General features: G+C 40.0%; 1 non-coding gene across 1 annotated transcript; it reads left to right on the top strand.

The window, feature by feature from the left end:
• The first annotated feature begins 8,608 nt into the window (after positions 1-8,608).
• Positions 8,609-8,715, top strand: LOC131608328 (small nucleolar RNA R71). Its single transcript, XR_009285595.1, has one exon. It is a non-coding gene; the product is annotated as a small nucleolar RNA R71 (small nucleolar RNA).
• Positions 8,716-12,865: the final 4,150 nt, after the last annotated feature.

The following is a 12,865-nucleotide window of genomic DNA, read 5'->3' as shown; positions in this document are numbered from 1 at the left end:
GACTTTCGTTCCTAATAGCATAGTCACGGTGCTCCTGTTGCATCTCTCGGATGAGCCTAATTGTTTCAGTTTGGTTTGTCTGCATAGCTTGAACGAGTTGATCTTGGCGTTGAATAGCAGCATACATGGCTTCAAGAGTGATAGGCGGAGGGTTGTTTGGAGGAGGTTGGTTGACATCAGCTTGCCCTTGGTTGAGTTCTTCTTCATTTGCATCCATAGGTTCATTAGGATGTTCTTGTTGGTCATCTTGAGGGTTGTCTTCAATAAGCCTCCAACGTTGAACATAACAGATGTTGATTCTTTCAGGGCACGGAAGGATGACATAAGGAATAGGAACTTTGTTGACGACCAAAGTGTATCGGCCATCATGGCGGGGTGAAACCAAGTGGGAGTCACGGCAGTAGGTGAGATCGAGTGACTGAGCGGGCTTCATGAGATGTGAGAGTGAGAGGAGCTCGTCACCAAGACCTAAAGCACAGGCCAAGGAAGTAATAATTCCGCCAAGCAAGAATGGGTTTGTAGCGGGGGCGTTGACTAAACCTTGGATGTGTTGGAACATAAACGGTGCGGCATTGAAACGGATATTGTTAAGCGCACAGTAAAGGAAAAATAATTCATTTTGGTTTACCTTGTGGTTGTTAGATCTTGCAAAAATAGTATGCCCCAAAACACGTTGAAAATAACGTATAGCGGGGTTTTGAATGTGAGAAGCATGGAGAGCTCTCCAACCGGTAGGATTTTCTCCAGTGAGATTGAACCAAAATTCAAAAGCGAGATCCTCCCAAGATCGACCATTGAGTTCTTGAAAGATTGAGCGGTGAGCAATTGGTGCATGATTAAAATGCAAATATGAAGCTACGACATCTTGATCTAGAGCATATTCACGGTTGAACATCCGAAATTGGATGCTACCGGTTGAGAGTGGTTGATTAGAGGGAGTGTCGTAGTTGAAAGAACTCAAAAATTCTAAGACGAGCGGCTCATAAGTAGGTACGGGTTCGGTACAAAGATGGTGGAGGCTAGATTTAGTGAGCAAACGGGTAACACCATCAATGAGACCCAAAGTTTCTAGACACTCGGTGTTCACAAATTTTGTGGGAACAACCGAACGTTCGTAGAAGGCGACATATTTTGTTCGTTGAGCATCATTGTCATCGTCTCGGAAGATAATGTTTGAAAGGTCGGGAGGTGGTCGCTCGAGACGCTCACTACGGATGAATGAACGTGGAGGCATGGTGAGTATGGAAATGAAAAATAGAAATGTAGTGTAGAAAAATAGAGAATGGTATGAAGGTTGTGAAGAAGAAGAGTGGTGGTGGTGTGGTTTTATAGTGAGGTTTGAAAATGGTGTGGTTAATGGAGAATTAAAATGGATTAATGGTGGTGTTTGAAGTTTGAATAGAATAGAGAAGTGGGAAATGAATGGAGTTTAAGAGGTGAATGATGGAGGATGAATGAGGTTTATGGAGTTTAAATGGAATAAATAGGGGAAGAATGAGGAAGAGTGAATTTTGAAATTCAAATTCAAAATTCAAGAGGGAAAGAAAAATGGTCTGCGTGGTCAAATGCAGACTGCTGGCCTTGGGAGACGTGCGTCTCAGGCAGTCAGTCTGCTGGGGCAGAGCATGGAGACGTGCGTCTCCTGTCCCCTGATTCTTGTCAGCTGGTCCCACACAGATGGAGACGGGCGTCTCCTGTTGCAGGCAAGTGGGTCACGCATGCAAGTGACCAGACAGTGCTGACAAATACCATAAATTGTCCATCAGTTCAAAACAGAGTCGAATTTTAATACTATTAACAGCAAAAATGATAACCAGGCAAGTATATATAGCAGTCAATAGCAGTGTAATATAACACAGTAGCAGTAATCAAAAGAATTTTGCATTTAATATTAAACCAGTACTGAGTGTTAACAGAAGCAGAAAGTAAAAGTGCAGAAAAATGAAAATCTAAACTAGGAATAGAAATTACTAAAACTAGAAATAAAATCTAATAGTCTAATACGGTAACATCTAGCCACGTCTATTGTTGTGCTCATTAGACTGAATGTGTTTGAAAACTTCGTCGAACTGAGCATTTACGGTGTCGATAAAATCGAAGAACGGCATTTGCAAAGTGTATAGCTCGTTGCGCACATGTTGTACATCTTGTTGTAGCGCAGTGATGGCTTGCTCGTGCGTATTCAGATTAGGCATTCTTTGATTCACCGATGCGGTAGATGTAGCGGGTTGTTGTTGCTCGAGCTCGACATCAGTCATATCAACAGTGTAATCATCAACGGAATCTTCAGAACGAGTTTCAGGCTCATACTCAGATATAGGTTCATCAACAGTAAGAGGTTCATAATCAGGAATGGGTTCATCTTCAGGATTAGGTTCATAGTAACCAGGAGGTGTTTCAGGTTCAGATTCAGATGCAGGCATTTCTTCATCAAAATGTTCATAAGCTTGAGGAGTTTCAGGTGATGGCTCTCTCTCAGGAATCTGACCATAGTAAAGCCAGTTGGCAGGGTTGTGCACACTCGTCCTAGGATTCGGTAAGGTGAACTGATACCAAACTTTGTTATCAATGAGCAATTCAAACCGATTAGGTCCAAGGTTACCGATGATACCTCGATTAAAACAGAAATTGATGTCCATAGAGGTATGGGTACCATAAGGTGTCAATCTAAGCAAAGGCACTCTCATTCCTATGGCATTAGCAATCATAGTGACAAATCCGCCGATCCTAATGGGTGAAACTTCGTCTTGCGTGATGCGCTCGAAGTTTGTTAGCATGAATGCGATGGCATTGACCGGGCGATTCTGAGAGGAGCAGAACATGATGAATAACTCTTCTCTAGTAACTTCAGTGACATTATCAGGCTTTCCAAAAATATAGTGAGCAAGGATCTTGTGAAAGTAGCGGAAAGCAGGATTGTGGATGTTCTCAGATTGAAATTCATTCTCTTCAGGGTTGTCGTTTCCAGTGATCTTGCCCCAGTATTTTTCCAACTCCCAGTATGGAAGATTTTCTTCAGCTACTTTGGCGTATGCATCAGGTCCATGAGGTAGTTCTAACATTTCAGTAAAATTTCGGATGCAGAAATTAAACTCCATACCAAAGAGTCTAAAGAGAATAACTCCTTTTCTCAGCCCTTGTCCACAGTTTGGAAGATAGGTCAGGGAGCTCAAGAATTCCAGAGTGAGCTTCCGGTAAGTGCTAAACTTGCGGAACAAGTGAGAACCAGTCCAACCAATTTGGTTAAGCAGGTGTAGGATGCTCTCTTCGATACCAAGTTTCACCATAGTTGGTTGGTGAGGATAGCAAGTCAACTCCATGTGTCTTTCAACCAGCTTGTTAAATCTTGCTTCTTGTCCTCTACCACGGAACACAACTTCCATATTATCAACTTCTTGCATCGTAGTTAGTAGTTAAATGAAAAACCTAGAAGTTGAAAATATTAAGATTAAGTTAGAACTAGGCTAGTGTTCATTTTTAAAAAATAAAATTAAATAAAACAAGTTATAATAATAATTATAATTATAAAAAGGAAGTATTTTCTCGAATTAAGATAGCAGCTATAATTATAATAATTATTATAAGATGTATGAAAAAAATAAGAAAATTAAAATTTAGAATAATTAAAAATAGAATAATTAAATGAAAATTAAAGGTTAAAAATTAAAAATAAAATAAAATAAAAATAAAAAGAATAAATAAATGTGGGTTGTCTCCCACCAAGCGCTTTGTTTAATGTCGTAAGCTCGACGATTTTAGAATAGAAAACTATTTTTTCGAAAGAGCGGGCAGTTCGTCAAGTTTAAAAACTTCGATGTTTTCATCGTATTCGAGATGATGGTAGTACTTAAGACGTTGCCCATTTACGACAAAAGGTTTGACGGTTTCTCCTTTGATTTCTATCGCTCCACTTGGAAATATGTTAGTTATTTCGAAAGGGCCAGACCATCTAGATCGTAACTTACCAGGAAATAATTTTAGTCTAGAATTAAATAAAAGTACTTTATCGCCTATGCTAAAATTTTTCCTAGATATACGCTTGTCGTGCCATTTTTTCGTTCGCTCTTTATAGATTTTGGCGTTTTCGTAAGCGTCTTGTCTAAGTTCTTCTAATTCGTTTATGTCTAGAAGTCGTTTCTCACCAGCGGCAATGTAGTTTAGGTTTAAGTTCTTAATGGCCCAATAGGCTTTATGTTCTAACTCTACCGGTAGGTGGCATGATTTTCCATAAACGAGTTTGAATGGGGTAGTTCCTATTGGAGTTTTGAAAGTTGTTCTATAAGCCCATAAAGCTTCATTTAGCTTGGTTGACCAATCTTTCCTAGATATAGCAACAGTTTTCTGGAATATTTGTTTTATTTCGCGGTTAGATACTTCTACTTGACCGCTTGTTTGTGGATGGTATGGTGTGGCTATTCGATGATTCACTCCATATTTTCGAAGGAGTTTCTCAAGTATTCTTGAAATGAAATGGGAACCACCATCGCTAATTACCAATCTTGGCACACCGAACCTAGGAAAGATGACGTTTTTGAAAAGTTTGATAACTACTCGTGTATCGTTTGTAGGAGAAGCAATAGCTTCTATCCATTTTCAAACGTAATCGACGGCTACGAGTATATATTGATTTCCAAACAACGACGGAAACGGATCCATAAAGTCTATCCCCCAGACGTCAAATATTTCTACTTCTAGAATGCCTTTTTGAGGCATTTCATCGCGTCTTGAAATGTTTCCAGTTCGTTGGCATCTATCACAGCTTAGTACAGCAAAATAAACGTCTTTCCACAGGTTGGGCCAGAAGAGTCCAGATTGAAGGATTTTGGCGCAGGTTCTAGATGTGCTATGGTGTCCTCCACACGGTGCAGAATGGCAGTGTGTAATTATGCTTCTTATTTCTTCTTCGGGTACACAACGTCTAAAGATTCCATCGGGGCCTCTTTTGAACAAGAGTGGGTCGTCCCAATAGTAATGTTTTAGGTCATGGAAGAATTTCTTCTTCTGTTGGTAACTTAGATCAGGAGGAAGCACACCAGCAGCTAGGTAGTTTACGAAATCTGGATACCAAGGTGTGTTAGATTGGGCTAAAGCTATTTCTGCTAATTTGTTGGTTTCAGAGTTTGGATGGTATGGTTCGAATTCATTTGCTTCTAATTGGGCGATGAGTCTTTCATAAGGGAAATCATCGTCAATTGGTACTTGTTCGGGTTTCAGATTCTCCAATCGAGAGAGGTGATCTGCTACGACATTTTCAGTGCCCTTCTTATCTTTAATTTCCAGGTCGAACTCTTGCAGTAACAAGATCCATCTCAAAAGTCTTGGCTTAGCGTCCTTTTTGGTTAGGAGGTACCTAATGGCGTCGTGGTCAGTGTATATGATTATTTTGGCTCCTACCAGGTAAGAACGGAATTTGTCTAATGCAAATACGACAGCTAATAATTCTTTTTCTGTCGTGGCATAATTCATCTGAGCTTCGTCTAGGGTTCTACTCGCATAATATATGACATGTAGTTTCTTATCCTTTCTTTGTCCTAGAACGGCTCCTACAGCATAATCACTTGCGTCACACATTATTTCGAAAGGCTCATTCCAGTCGGGAGGTTGCATAATTGGCGCAGAGATTAATGCTCGTTTAAGCGTTTGAAATGCTTCAGTGCATTTATCGGTGAAAATAAATTCGGCGTCTTTCATAAGTAGTTCAGTTAAGGGTTTGGTTATTTTAGAGAAATCCTTAATGAAGCGTCGGTAAAAACCAGCGTGTCCCAGAAAACTTCTTATTTCTCTAACGGTTTTGGGAGGTTGAAGGTTTTCGATAATTTCGATTTTTGCTTTATCAACTTCGATTCCTCTATCGGATACGATGTGTCCAAGTACAATTCCTTGTCGAACCATGAAATGACATTTTTCCCAATTAAGGACTAGGTTTACGCTTACGCATCGTTTAAGCACCATTTCAAGGTTTTCTAAACATGTTTCAAAACTTCCTCCACAGACAGAGAAGTCGTCCATAAAGACCTCCATTATTCCATCTAGGAAGTCAGCAAATATTGCCATCATGCATCTTTGGAATGTCGCGGGTGCATTGCAGAGTCCAAAAGGCATTCGTTTATAAGCGAATGTACCATAAGGACAGGTAAACGTGGTCTTCTCTTGGTCGTCAGGGTGGATAGGAATTTGGAAAAATCCGGAGTATCCATCCAGATAACAAAAATGCGAGTGTTTAGCTAGGCGTTCGAGCATTTGATCTATGAAAGGTAAAGGGAAATGGTCTTTTCGGGTAGCTTTGTTTAGCTTCCTATAGTCAATGCACATTCTCCATCCAGTTTGGGTACGTTGTGCTACAGATTCTCCTTTTGCATTAGTGATTACAGTGACTCCTCCTTTCTTTGGTACGACGTGAACAGGGCTAACCCATTTACTATCGGATATAGGATATATTATTCCAGCTTCTAGCAGTTTTTGGATTTCCTTTTTAACCACATCGCTCATAATAGGATTTATTCGCCTTTGATGTTCCCTAGAGGTTTTACTATCGTCTTCGAGCATAATGCGGTGCATACACAGAGAAGGGCTTATACCTTTCAGATCTGATATGTTATATCCTAAAGCGGTAGGGTATTTTCTTAGGACATTAAGTAATTTTTCAGTCTCGGTTCGTCCTAAGTTGGCGTTCACTATAACTGGTCGGTTTAGTTCTTCGTCTAGAAATTCGTATCTAAGATCGGTAGGAAGTGTCTTCAGCTCTATAGCAGGTTTCTTAGGTCCAGGTATAGGATCGGGAGTTAAGGCTAAGCATTCACTCAGGTGGTCATCTTGATATTCCTCACGCCAGTTGTCATCTTCAAGAATTAGCGGCATAGGAATTCTTAGGATTTCGGTTTCCTTATTTGGTTCGGATTTTATTTCCTTGACACACTCGTCGATTATGTCAGCAGAACAACATGTGTCAATTATAGAAGGTGCTTTTAGGAATTGGGAAAGTATAAATTCTATTTTCTCTTCTCCTACTTCGAAAGTAAGCTTTCCTCGCTTTACATCTATAATTGCTCCAGCAGTTGCTAAGAATGGTCTTCCTAATATGATCGGGATGTTGAAATCTTCTTGGATATCCATAATGATGAAGTCAGTTGGGATGTAGAATTGACCTACACGAACATGGATATTCTCTAACATTCCTACAGGGTATTTGACTGAACGGTCAGCTAGTTGAAGAGACATTCTCGTTGCTTTAAGCTCACCTAGATTGAGTTTCTTACAGGTCGAAAGAGGCATCAAACTAACACTAGCTCCTAAGTCGCACAAGGCTTTCTCTATGATGGTTTTTCCTATTACGCAGGGTATAGAGAAACTACCAGGGTCTTTCAGTTTTGGAGGCATGTTATTTTGGATGATAGCGCTACATTCAGCGGTAAGCGTTATAGTTTCGTTATCCTCGAGTTTCTTTTTGTTTGATAATATTTCTTTTAAGAACTTAGCGTACGAAGGCATCTCAGTTATGGCTTCTGTGAACGGTATGGTTATGTTTAATTGCTTCAGAAGTTCTACAAATCTTTTAAATTGCGCTTCGGTTTTTGATTTAGCTAATCTCTGAGGGTAAGGAATTGGTGGCTTATAAGGTGGTGGTGGAACATAAGGTTTCTCTTTTTGGGGTTCCACTTCGTTATTGTTCTCATCAGTCTTAGCAGTTTGTTCGTCAGTTGTTTTCTTTTGGGTTTCCTTTGGCTCTTGTTGTGACATGGATACATTTTGAGTTCTAGGATCTATGGGTCCATCGTAATTCGTTCCACTTCGTAGTGTTATCGCGTTCGCATGTCCTTTAGGATTGGGTTGAGGTTGAGCAGGAAACGTGCCAGCAGGGGCAGCAGTAGGCGCTTGTTGTTGAGCTACTTGTGAGATTTGAGTTTCTAACATTTTGTTATGCGTAGCTAAAGCATCTACTTTGTTCAATAGTTGTTTTAGTTGCTCGCTATTGTGGATGTTTTGATTCAGGAAGTCCTTATTGGTTTGTTGTTGGGAAGCTATGAAGTTCTCCATCATGATTTCTAGATTTGACTTCCTAGGGGTGTTTTGAGCAGCTACAGGCGCTTTTTGGTAGCCAGGCGGTACAGCAGGTGCTTGTCCAGGCGCGTACAACGCATTGTTGTTCTTATAAGAAAAGTTCGGATGGTTCTTCCATCCAGGGTTGTACGTGTTAGAATAAGGGTTTCCTTGAGCATAGTTTACTTGATCAGATGGGACTCCAGTCAAGAGTTGGCATTCAGCAACTACATGTCCAGTCAATCCACAAATCTCGCAGTTAGGTGTTACAGCGGCAGCGGTGGCTGAAGGAGTGATGGTTAAGTTCTCGATCTTTTGAGTTAAAGCGTCTACTTTAGCGTTAAAACGGTCTATACCACTTATTTCGTACATTCCTCCTTTGGTTTGGGCTTTCTCTAGAGCGGCTCGTTCTCCACCCCATTGGTAATGGTTTTGTGCCATGTTCTCTATGAGTTTGTATGCTTCATCATGGGGTTTGTCCATTAATGCTCCGCCAGCAGCGGCATCTATAGTCATTTTAGTGTTATATAAGAGACCACCATAGAAAGTATGGATGATCAGCCATGGTTCGAGTCCATGATGAGGGCATATTCTAAGCATGTCCTTGTAACGTTCCCAAGCTTCGAAGAGTGATTCGTTATCTTTCTGGGTAAATCCGTTGATTTGACCTCTAAGCATAGCAGTTTTGCTAGGCGGAAAATATCTAGCTAAGAATACTCTTTTCAATTCGTCCCATGTGGTTATGGAGTTCGAAGGCAGGGATTGAAGCCACGCTCTAGCTCTATCTCTCAAGGAGAAAGGGAAAAGGCGTAATCGAATAGCTTCGGAACTAACGTTGTTAGCTTTGATAGTGTCGGCGTATTGCACGAACACGGATAAATGGAGATTGGGGTCGTCTACAGGGCTTCCAGAGAATTGATTCTGTTGAACAGCTTGGACCAACGAAGGTTTGAGTTCGAAATTGTTTGCTCAATCGCAGGTGGTGCGATACTCGAATGCGGTTGAGCGCGCGAAGGAGCGGCATAGTCTCTAAGAGGACGAATAGCAGCCATCTCTAACTTCGGGGTGATTTGATTAATTTGATCAGTAAAAATCAATTCCTGATTAATCGGAATTTCTGCTACTTCGGGAAGATTGCGAGCTCGACGTTTGACGTTAATGAAACGTTCGATCTCGTTAATTCGTTGTATTAAATCTCCTCCTTGTGAACGAGTATTTGGCATACAATCGTTCAGAAAGAAAGGGAAGAATTGTCCTAGTCTCTACGGTGTAACAGTGAGTTACGATATCGACTTAAATAGTCCCCGGCAACGGCGCCAAAAACTTGATCGCGACTTTACGTGTCTATAAATCTGATAACTGCAAGTGCACAGTCGTGTCGTGTAGTTTTAAAAGATATCGAATCCACAGGGACTATGAATCGATCTACCGTTATCTAAGGTTACTATGTAAAGCTAGGAGTACTAAAATTTCGATTGTTCCTAAGGGAAACTGATTGTGAGAAAATAAAGAATAATAATAAAAGACAGGTATCAGTATGTATTTCGTTTAACTAAAGGTAATCCGAAGGTCCATTGGCTTTTGCATAATTAAATTAAAAATCTTTACTAATTCCATTGATTAAAAATCCTCGTCTCAAACTTTCGCTCTGTTGATTCAGACTACTATCCTAATCCTAATGTACGCTTTCGCCATCCCATTAGATTTTAGAAGAGCTTTTTGGAAACAATGTAATTAATAAAATGCCTATTTTACGAGGTTGTTATCTATTTAAATCTCCTAATCTCAAACTTTCGCTATATTGACTCGGAGCAAGCTAATAACCCTAACGTACGCTTTCGCCATCCCGCTCGAGTGTAAAAACAATTTTTGAATCCAATTAGTTTTAATACGCTTTCGCCATCCTTAAAACTAATGTCCTATGTCTACTATCTGGTTAAAGATCTCAAACTTTCGCTCTATTGATTTTAACCTTTGACCGTCCTAACCCCTCAAACTTTCGCTCTATTGGTTTTAAGACTTACTAATTAAATTAGACATATAAACCAAAAACAAGTGATAATTAATAAAACATAATTAAGCCAATTTATTTCGGATCCCTACGGTTAACTTACTTTACATACCGACACCTTTAGTAATTTAGCCAGACATATTAATACGATTAAACATGCATAAATCGGTTCGGTTCATAATAATAAGCATATTAAATGGCATATAATATATCATGCAAACAAATATAAATAAGGCGGTAAATAAAAACCTGAATTAAATAAATGGTAACTGGATCTTCAAGTACTGAACTTCCACCACAGGTTGGCTGGATCGTTCTTCGGAATTTAAATGGCAGAAAATAAAAACAAGGAAATAGAACGATAAATCTAACGTAAGGCTAGATCTACGAAAAGTTCACAACAATTTCCAGTGTAGAAATCGTTGTGAGAAAATAAACGGTTGAATGAAAGCAGAATAAAGAAAAGCGGTTCGCGGTACAATTTCGGCAGCACTTCGTTGGCAGGAAATCGGACAGATTGAAGTGAAGTGGCTGGCTCTATTTATAGGCGAGGCTTTGAAGTTGCTTTGCGCGAAAAGAGGAGCTTCCAACAGACTTGGACTCGGAGACGTGCGTCTCCGCTTTTTTGGGGACTTCGTTGAAGACTTGAGACGTGCGTCTCAAGTGGAGAGAATGTAGGGGACTGGAGACGTGCGTCTCCCTTCTGCTGACGTGTCGATTGAGACGTGGAGACGTGCGTCTCCACTTGCTTGTATGGTTTGGGTTGCTTTCCTTCGTGGGCTGGATTGCTTCATTGGGTCTTTGGGTCTCTTTCAGCAGACTTGGGCCTTATTTGCACTCCCTTTTTACTTCAGCACCCATTTTTCATCTTTTAGGCACAAATAGTGGTCGTTTTAGCTCCATTTCTTCTCTTTTTCACAATTAGTCATAATAAGAGTGTAAAACCTCAAACAAAGCAAAAACTCGCGTAATATCATAATAAATCAATATAATAAACGGAAAATGCTATAAATATCTATGGATTTCAAGCTAAATATACGATATAAAATCGTGTTATCATATATCATCACGCTCCCAGTGAGGATGCTGGCTTGTATGAAAGATTGGACGAGTTCCAAGAATAGTTTCTGCAAATGCAGAAGGAACTCAAGACTCTCCGAGGACAAGATCTATTTGGAAAGAATGTTGCAGACCTCTGTCTGGTTCCAAATGTCAAGATTCCTCACAAATTCAAAGTACCAGATTTCGAGAAGTACAAAGGGAATTCATGCCCTCAAAGTCACCTCGTAATGTACGCTCGAAGAATGTCAACTCAGACTGATAATCAACAATTACTCATTCATTATTTTCAAGACAGCCTTGTGGTGGTCGTTTTCTTTACCTCCCCGTTTCACTTGGGAGGACGGCTCGCTAAACCCTTCACGCGAAATTTGGAAGGAGAATGCGCCCGTGGTGGGATGAATTTTATTTTAGTTCTTCCTACGATATCACACGAACTTTCTTATTGGTCCTACGAGTAGGAAAGGGAAAAAAAGATCTCAACTAAACCCTAGGAGTTTGCTAAGTGTGGGGATTTCACCTAGACTAGAAATTCTGGAGTCCGGGAGGTCGGTTATACATAGGGAAGTGTTTAAACACCCTACATATCTGTAGTACTCTACAGGAACCTTCTCTGTGTCATTTGTGATTGTGTTTGCTGCTAATGATTGGGAAAGTTTCTCCTTTGTATTAGGAGAAGGAAATTGAATTGATTTTAAAAGACAGACAGACAGACAAACTGACTATTTTTGGTATTTTATTAGCTCGCTGAGATTCCTTGTGAACCTCATGCCTACATATCCCTAGTGGAAGTCAGAGCTTAATGTAGTTCGGGGAACTAACTAGGGAAATTAATTGTTTTTGGTGCCTTGCTTGAAGCTCAAGGTTGAAGCTTGGAATTAAATCTCTGTTTACAGTAAAGAGACATGAAATCATCTTTACAGAGAGGTATTTGTACTATTCTACCACAAACATTTAAAGGAGTGACAGAATAACTGAATTCATTTCATTCAAGAGGGGGACCTTACTTGTGTATGTGCAAGTATACCAGTCAAATGCCTCTTCAATGAAAGAAAGTTGCTCATCCAAATTAGGGAAAGTTACCACATGTCTGGGTTTTACTGCCAGCTCATGCCTTTCAAAATCCTAAATGGGAGACTTGATTAAAATTGAAATTGAAATGTTTGTTTGTTTGAATGTGGTAGAGTAGTAAAAATATCTCTCTATAGAGATAAGCTATGTCTATCTACTGTATAAAAGATTTGACTTTAGCTGGCTTGTATGAGGCCCAAGCTTGAGGCTTTTTGATTGATTAATTAATAATTATTGACTCTGGGAGATGACTCCACTGAGGATCAATTACAGGGTATTTTAGTGTTCTGTACAAAGCCCAGAATTGAGGCTGACTCTACTTAGGGAGACTCTATTTGTGTGTCTTGTACAAAGCCCAAGGTTGTGGCTAACTGCTGAGGATAATTGAATGAATGACTCTATTTTATGTGCCTTGTACAAAGCCCAAGGTTGTGGCTGACTCTAGCTAGAAAAAAAACATTATTTTCTGCCTTGTACAAAGCCCAAGGTTGTGGCGGACTCTTAAATAAACTGAGTATGGATGACTCTAAGGGGAAAAGATCCTAGGTGTTAGGAATCTTTGACACATGAAAGTATGGTTTATCTGCCTTGTACAAAGCCCAAGGTTGTGGCTACTGAATGATGAAGAACTCACTGGGGAGACTCTATTATCTACCTTGTACAATGCCCAAGGTTAAGGCTGACTCT

Source organism: Vicia villosa, linkage group LG5, assembly GCF_029867415.1.
Source record: "Vicia villosa cultivar HV-30 ecotype Madison, WI linkage group LG5, Vvil1.0, whole genome shotgun sequence".
Classification (NCBI taxonomy): Eukaryota; Viridiplantae; Streptophyta; class Magnoliopsida; order Fabales; family Fabaceae; genus Vicia; species Vicia villosa.
This window is presented reverse-complemented; position numbering and strand designations above follow the sequence as displayed.